An 8,380-nucleotide genomic window follows, 5' to 3' on the forward strand; every position below is an offset into this window, starting at 1 on the left:
CTTTTTCTGATGAAGGGTCTAGGCCCGAAACGTCAGCCTTTCTGCTCCTATGATGCTGCTTGGCCTGCTGTGTTCATCCAGCTCTGCACCTTGTTGTCTTCAATTAAATCATAGCCACTCTGCACCTTAACATCATCTACCCATCCTGATTGTGTATTCCCTAATCTCTCATAACAAAATCTGTCACTCAATTGACCCAGAACCTCAGTGGCATCATGTGGGGAGAGAGTTCCAGATTTCGACTGTGCTGTGTGTGAGGAAGCACTTCTTGACATCCCTCCTGAATGGCCTAGCTTCACTTCTAGACTTATAGCTCCTTTATTCTGGCATCCCAAGGCAGATGGCATAATATCAGTCTGTCTAAGTTATGAGTGATCTACCAACTTTACTTCTCCAATTCCTTTGCCAGATCGGGACCAAGGGAAGGTCGGAAAAAATCCGGACATACAATTTCCCTCAAGATAGGATTACAGATCATCGGATTGGCAAGTCATTTCATGACTTGAGGACTTTCATGATGGGCGAGAAGCTCCTGGATGAAATGGTTGAAGATCTGAAGGGCCTGGCGGACAGTGAATCCCTCCTCGAGTTACTGGAACAGAGTGCATCAAAGCAGCAAAATGAACAAAGGCACCAGTGATGTCTCAGGGCTCTTTTTAAACTCTCAATGAAAAGGTACCCCTTACAGTTTGATCCAGGTCCATGTAGAATTCCATTACATCGACCTTCAGCCGTTTCTTTGTCGTTTCAGGACTAGAATCTTCAGACCCTCTCCTCAACAGCTTCACATAGTCAGTTCTGGAACTTCCCATCTACCAGCACTGTTGGTGTATATTCCCTGTATGGACTGCAGTGGTTCATTACTCTCAGTTAATTGAGCACAAGGGATAGGCAATAAATATCAGCCTGTAATCAAACATAAATGAATCAATAAATATTTGCCAATGTTGACAATTCTAATAAACTGGTGTCTGGTCTCCAGTCGACCACCTCCATAATCCAAAGATGTGTAAGTTAGGTGGACTGGCCATGCTAAATTGCCCATAGTGTCCAGGGATGCACAGGCTAGGTGGATTAGCTAAAGGAAATGCAGGGTTACAGGGACAGGGTAAGGGAGTGGGTCTTGGCGGGAAGCTCTTCATGTGGGTCAGTGTGGACTTGATGATGGGCTGAATGGCCTGCTTCCACAGTGTAGGGATTCTACGATAAACCTGTGCTCATCTAAAAACCTGCAGCCAGAGTCCAGCTATCATCCCTGTGTCACTGACTTACATTATTTCCTGATCTGGCAATGCCTCATTTTTTAAAGATCTTATCCTTGTTTTCAAATCCCCTTTCTATCTCGGTAATCTCCTTTTGTGGACCTCTGCATTCTCTACACTCCTCCAATTCTGATCTCCATTTGTCCCAGTTTAAATTGCTGCACTATTGGTGGCCGTACCTTCGATCACCCAGGCCCAGAAGTCCTGGATTACCCTCCTGCCCCCCCTAAATCTCCTAGCTTTGCTTTTCTTCTTTTAAGGTGCTCCTTAAATCTTCCCCTTTAATCCAACTTCGTATTCCTGTGTGGCTCCCGTCAATCTTTCTATAATAACACTCGTAAGTTGCTTTAGGATGTAGTCCTGTATTAAAGGCACTTATAAATCCAAGTTATTTTTGAGGATCTAAACAAACTAGGAGTGAATTAGCGCACCCTCTGGCTCCATTAGGATAATGCAGCAATTCAAACCAGGAAGTACTAGGTTCCATGACTGACAGATGCTAAGGTAGCAAAAAGAAATTGCTGGAGAAACTCGGCAAGTCTGGCAGCATCTGTGGAGAATAATCACAGTTACCATTTTGGATCCAGTGACCCTTCATCAGAACTGACTGTAGCTGGGAAAAAGCTAGTAGATATACTGAAGATGGGGCTGGGAGGAGTCATAGTATCCTACACCACAGAAACAGACCCATCAGTCCATGCTGACTAAGTTTCCCAAACTAAAGTAACCCTACTTGCCTGCATTTGGCCCATATCCCTCCAAATCTTTCCTATTCATGTACCTGTCTAAATGTCTTTTAAATATTGTAACTGTATCTTCATCTATCACTTCCTTTGACAGTTCATTCCATGTATGAACCATCCTCTGCGTGGAAAAAAGTTGCCCCACAGGTCCTTTTTAAATCTTTCTTCTTTCATCTAAAAATATGCCCCCTAGTTTTGAACTCCTCCACCCTAGGGAAAAGACCCATGCTATTTGCCTTACCTATGCCCCTCATGATTTTATAAATCCCTCTAAGGACACCCCTCAACGTCCACAGAGGGAGGTGTCTCTTCTGTGCTACATTCTGACCTTTGTGGACGCCAGCCTCAATTGGAGTTACTGGAGTTGGAGTGCAACTTCTCGGAAAGTAAGAAGAATCGAAAAAAAGGACGGTCTTATATTTCTGCAGTACCTTGCACCATATCAGGATGCCTGAAACAGTCAGTGAAGTGCCTTTGAAGTGTTGTCACTCCTGTAATGTAGGACACATGACAGCTAATGTACACACCATGAGATCCCACAAGACATCGGTATAAACAAATAGACAATCTGTTTGGTATTTCGGATCAAGACACTAGAGAGGACTCTCCAGTTCTTCCATCTAGGATATTTTACGCCCGCCTGAGATTACAGATATTCTCAAGATGACAGCACCAGCAGCACTTCTATGTTATTCATTCATGGAGGTTCGCACAGTTAATCCTGCTTTAACTGAGAGCTATTGCCCTACTGCTATGGTGATCCGAGTGCAGAAACATGACTGAGTGCCCTAGGTCAGGGACATCACAATGTGCCTGAGATGCTGCTGTGCCATTTTACAGATTGCGGATGACTCCTTGATGTGAGGGATCGCCCCCTCCTCCTCCTCCCCCCCCCCCCCCCCCCCCCCCCCCGCCCCAAGTGTGGCTGTGATCTACTCAACACTTGGTCAAATAATGCCATCATCAGCTGTCTGTCCATTCAAGGATATGGCTACTTCATCTCGTGTTCCTGCCACGGGTCTTTGTGAGTGAACATGACGATTCTTGACTCATGGATCTTTGGGCACAAGGGGCAGGAATTCCTGTGTCATCAAATAGCATAATGGTAATTACTACAAGTTCAGATGAAAGAATAATGTTGTTGTATTGCCGTAGTCTTACCAAACCATAGGACTGCTTTTGGGACGGGTGACTGGTGGTGATTTAACCTGAGGGCCACCATATCTCGGGCGACTGGAGAGGTTTGGAAGGAGAGTCCTTCATGGTAACCTCAGCCAGTGATGGGAATTGAACCCACACTTGTTGGTATTTCACTGCTTCGCAAATCAACTATGTGACCAACTGAGCTAAAACTGACCCAGATGAAAGAATGAGCATGTGGGAGAGGGATCAGGAGAGATCGGGAAACAAACAGTAACATACCTGCATTTTACAGTGTACTTGTATGAAAATGTTTTAGTAGCAGTACAGTTGTAATGGTGGATATTTCAGCTATCTCAAATCCCATTGAAGCAGAGTGGAATCAAGCCATTGTCAACTCCAAGGGACTGCTAAAGGTTTTTACTGGGCCTACATAAACTTGAATGCAGATAATGACCTTAATCTACTTGATAAGAGGTACAAAGGTATGTGAATTAAAAGTCAGAGGTAGAATGTGGGTGAATTTGCGCTTACTTTCTCATCAAGTAAATTGGCAGCTACGTTGGGATGAGAATCACAGGGCAGGAATAGACCACACACCCCACTGTGCAGACTGTCCATTTTGCATTCTGTTCAAATCAATGAGATATCAGGCATTATCTAAGAAGGGAAAAGACTGGTGGAGCTGATCAATCAATAGGATTAGAAAATAACTCCCCAACCTTCCCACCACACCCTCAGAAACCAGCACAGCTTGATGTGAAGCTTTCTTCCATCATGAAGGACAGATTTAGACTTATCCAGCTCGTTTCATCACCTCAGGGCATCCCAAAGGATTTCACAGCCAATGAAATACTTCTACATGTTAACACTGTTGTGATATAGGGAAACTGGGTGCCAAATTGTGCATAGTAAACTCACTTAAAAGAATGAGATATTTGGCTTATTTGAGGCGGTGAGGAGGATGGTGTTGGCAGACAGAGTAGGTATGCTCGTTTGCTTTAAGTATCAAACAGTGTGCAGCCCAAGACAGAATAGCTCAAAACTTATTTCTTTGTTACTCAGTCAATGTCAGGGAGGGGGGGAAGATCAGACAGTGATGCCTTTTAGATCAGTAAGAATGCTCATGTTAAGTAAGTCATGGAAGAAAGTCTACACACTGTTCCATTCATTACAAGAGCAACTTTGCATTGATTAGAATGTCAAAGCAAAATTCAGAACAGAATGACATGGAGCCAAGAATGCGGTAAGAGAATGGATTTGACAAAAGGGCTTAAAAGAGGAGAGGGTGGAAGAATTTGGAAATGGATTTTCAGAATATGGGGCTGAGCCAGTTGAAGGCATGCCCAGCATTTTGGGACTCACATGAGGCCAAAGATTTGAATCTGAGAAAGAGATTTTAGAGGGAACAAGCAAAATACAGTCTAACATCAGAGCAGATTACTGACAAAAGGCAGAAGTGAGAGGATTTTAAATGATATTGAAGAATGCAGGCATAAGCATGGATCAGCAGTGATACCATGATGAGTGAGTAGGTGTAGATGTATTGAAATTCCCAGTAAGCTGGAAACTTAGACAGAAAAATGTAGAGCTAATAGGAGTTGTCTGTTGCTGGGGTAGAGTACTACCTATTGGTATATGTTCAATGGGATGTTCCTCAATCCTGGAAATACTTTGAAGAAAGAAAGTAGCTTGAGTTAAGGAGATTTGGGCAATTCCAGATCTTGGGGGCAATTGAAAGCATGGCTGACAATTAGTAGAGCAATTCAAAAGCTAAAGAGGTTACAACTAAAGGAACACAGATTTCAGACAATTATGGGCTGAAGGACATTAGAGACAGAGAAAGGTGAGGCCATGGACGGACTGAAAACAAAGTTGAGAATTTTGATTCTGATGTATGTTTTAATTTGAAATGAGTGTAGATTAGTGAGGGATGTTAGTGAACAGAATCCAACAGCAGATGCATGGAACGACCATACAATGCTCCAAATAAGTCACCATCCCGACTTGGAAATGTTATGCTGTTCCTTTGCTGCTGCTGGGTTAAAATCCTGAAACACACCCTAATGGTAGTATTATTGATTATGGTAACAAACGTGTGGATGTGGATTTCAGCAGATGAGTCAAGTCAGGGGTGTAGTTGGATCATGTTGTGGAGGTGGAAATAGACTGTTTTAGTGATGGCATGGATATGTCATCAGAAACTCACCAAATGGGCAAATGTGACACCAAGGCTGTGAACAGACTGATTACGTTTCAGGAAAAAAAATCAAATAAAACAAATCAAGTCATATTCTTGCACTCATATTTCTGAAGTTGAATGTTTTATTTTCATTTCTGATAATAGGTCTGATGGATACTCGTGTCATTTCAACGAATAAGTGTAGCAAAACAAATATCCCAGTTTACAGTCTTGGTAGGCATCCCCTCATGTGCAATGTTTGATCACGTCTCAATTTGCTTAACTTATTGACAATGTTAATGGGATGGAGACTTTCGGTACTCACCTGTCCTGAGGGCAAGCTGTCCTCAAATGCTGAAATCACCAGACTTCCCCATTTAAATCTGACCATAGCTGCTCCGCCCGCCCATGTTTTGGGATTCAGCTTGCAAGCTCTGCGGAAGGGTCACTTGACCCAAAACGTTAATTCAGATTTCGGTCCACCGATGCTACCAGACCTGCTGAGCTTTTCCAGCAATTTCTGTTTTTGTTGCAAGATTTGAGATTGGCTTTCAGATTGCCTGGGTCTTTGCATTTAAGTTTGGGATGCCCTGTGCTCACTTCGCTGGAGAGGACTGCCTTTGGAATGTAAGAATCCTACCTGTCACACCACAAACGCAGAAAAACTGAGCTCTGATGTGCATATTCTCTTTGCCTTGTATGCAGCTGTAAGGAGATGTATTAGCCAAATTATTCATTTATAATATAATTGATTATATCTTGAACTTTTAATTGCTTTCACTACAACAGCAACAATGTTACACTTAGAAAGAACAAGCAGCTAAGAATGGAGTTACCAAGTCTGCAACACTTTCAGAGAGGGCTCACATCTCTTAGTTTATGGGTGACAAAAGATGCTGGACTTGAATGTAAAGTCAGGAGCAACAGCCCTTTGCACTTCGCAGAGATTTCTTCTTTGAGGATTGTGAAATCGTCCAATTCTTTACCACAGAGGGCTGTTGAGGCCGAGATGATAGACAAATTTTGAATCAGTAGACAAACCAGGGATTACAGTGAAAAGGCAGGAAAGTGGAGTTGAGGATTGTCAGATTAGCCACGATCTCATTGAATGGCACAGCAGACTCGATGGGCTGAATAGGCCACTTCTACTCTTGTACCATAAGACGTAAGCCTTGTTTGCAAACAAAAATTATTTATTTGTTATTTAAGGAACCAAGCTGAGTTGGTTCTGATACTGATCTATGTATTACAGAATCACAACATTCTCCTGGTGCAAAAGCTAGCTGTTTGGCCTGCATTTTAACTTAGTGTCAATCTCCTGCCTTTTATCTGTAACCCTATAAATTGCATCTATTTAAATAATAATTTAAATAACCATCCATTACTCCCATGATTGCCTCAATTGCCCCTCCCCCAACACTTCAAGGCTGGGCATTCCAAACCCTAACTACTCACTTTTTTTCCCCCTCATTTCACATTTTCGTCTTTTGCAAAACACTTTAAAAATGTGCCCTCTGGTTCTCAATCTGTTTGCAAACATAAATTGTTTCTCCCTATCTACTCTTTCCAGACCCCTCATGATTTTGAAAACTTCTATTAAATTTCCTATTAGCCTTCTCCTCTCTAAGGAAAACAGTCCCAACTTCTCCAATCTCTCCTCATAACTGAAGTGTCTCAACCTTGGAAACATTCTCATAAACTGCTTCTGAACTGTGTCCAATGCAATCACCTCTTTCTTATATTGTGGCAGCCAGAACTGTACACAGTCGTCCAGGAGAGGTCTAACCAATGTTTTATATAAGTGCATCATTACCTCCTGGTTCTTGCACTTTATCTCCCTATTTATGAAGGCAAGAATACCATACGCTTTATTACCTGTAACATATACATACTCAGGTCTCCCCGAGGCCCTTTAGAAATAGAACTGCATTATAAAATGCCTCCTCATGTTCCTTGTACCAAAGTGCATCACTTCACCCTCGTCCCCATTGAACTTCATCTGCTACCTGTCTGTCCACTTCCCAACCTTTCAGTGCCTTTTAAATTCTACTGTTTGCCTCACTTTACAATTCTCCCAAATTTTGTGTCATCTGAAAACTTTGAAATTTTCCCTTGGCCACCAAGATCATTTCTGTATATCAGGAAAAACAAGGATTCCAAAACCAACCCTTGGGAAACTCCACTGCAAACCTCCTTCCAACCTGAGAATACCCAGCAACCAATTACTCTCTGTTACCTATCCCTTAGATAATTTTGTATCCATAGTGCCACTGTCTGTTTTATTCCATGACCTATAACTTTCCTCGCAAGTTTGTTGTGCAAAACTGTACTGAAGTCTATGTAAACGACAATAACAGCCTTGCCAAACTTCTGCATGTTAATAAGACACCTTAACACATGCATGCTGACTGTCTGAATCGACCCATGTTTCATCATGTGACTATTACTTCTATCCTGAATAAATGTTCCCAGCAGTTTGCCGCCACTTAAGTTAATCTCAGTTTGATAATGTAGTCAGTAATATCACCTAAGATAACAAGGTGTAGAGCTGGATGAACACAGCAGGCCGAGCAGGAAGGCTGACGTTTCGGGCCTAGATTTCTGATGAAAGGTCTAGGCCCGAAATGTTAGCGTTCCTGCTCCTATGATGCTGCTTGGCCTGCTGTGTTCATCCAGCTCTACACCTTGTTATCTCAGATTCTCCAGCATCTGCAGTTCCTGCTATCTCTGATACAGTAATATCACCTCCCTGTTTAAGATCAAGCCTTGTTGTGACGAGGAGAGGAATAGGACGAAGGAAAAAATCATTTTTCCCTCCTAACAAAATTTAACACAGCGTTTTGCAAGAACCTCACTGTCGGATATTTTGTCATGCCACCTGACATTGCAAATAGATCTTAGACAACACCAAAGATGGAATGTTTGCTTTATGTGATTTGAGTAAATTGTTCAGGTTCCTCACCCGTAAAGAAACGGTTGATTAAAAAATATGGGAATCAAGGTTGTGAATAACAAGGTGTAGAGCTGGATGAACACAGCAGGCCAAGCAGCAT

At 42.4% G+C, this 8,380-nt stretch overlaps 1 long non-coding RNA gene across 1 annotated transcript; it reads left to right on the forward strand.

Moving 5' to 3' along the window:
- The first annotated feature begins 118 nt into the window (after positions 1–118).
- LOC125482345 lies at positions 119–960 on the forward strand. Its single transcript, XR_007261614.1, has 2 exons — positions 119–675; positions 752–960. It is a non-coding gene; the product is annotated as an uncharacterized LOC125482345 (long non-coding RNA).
- Positions 961–8,380: the final 7,420 nt, after the last annotated feature.

This window comes from Rhincodon typus, unplaced genomic scaffold (genome assembly GCF_021869965.1).
Source record: "Rhincodon typus isolate 14 unplaced genomic scaffold, sRhiTyp1.1 hic_rhity00009019, whole genome shotgun sequence".
NCBI lineage: Eukaryota > Metazoa > Chordata > Chondrichthyes > Orectolobiformes > Rhincodontidae > Rhincodon > Rhincodon typus.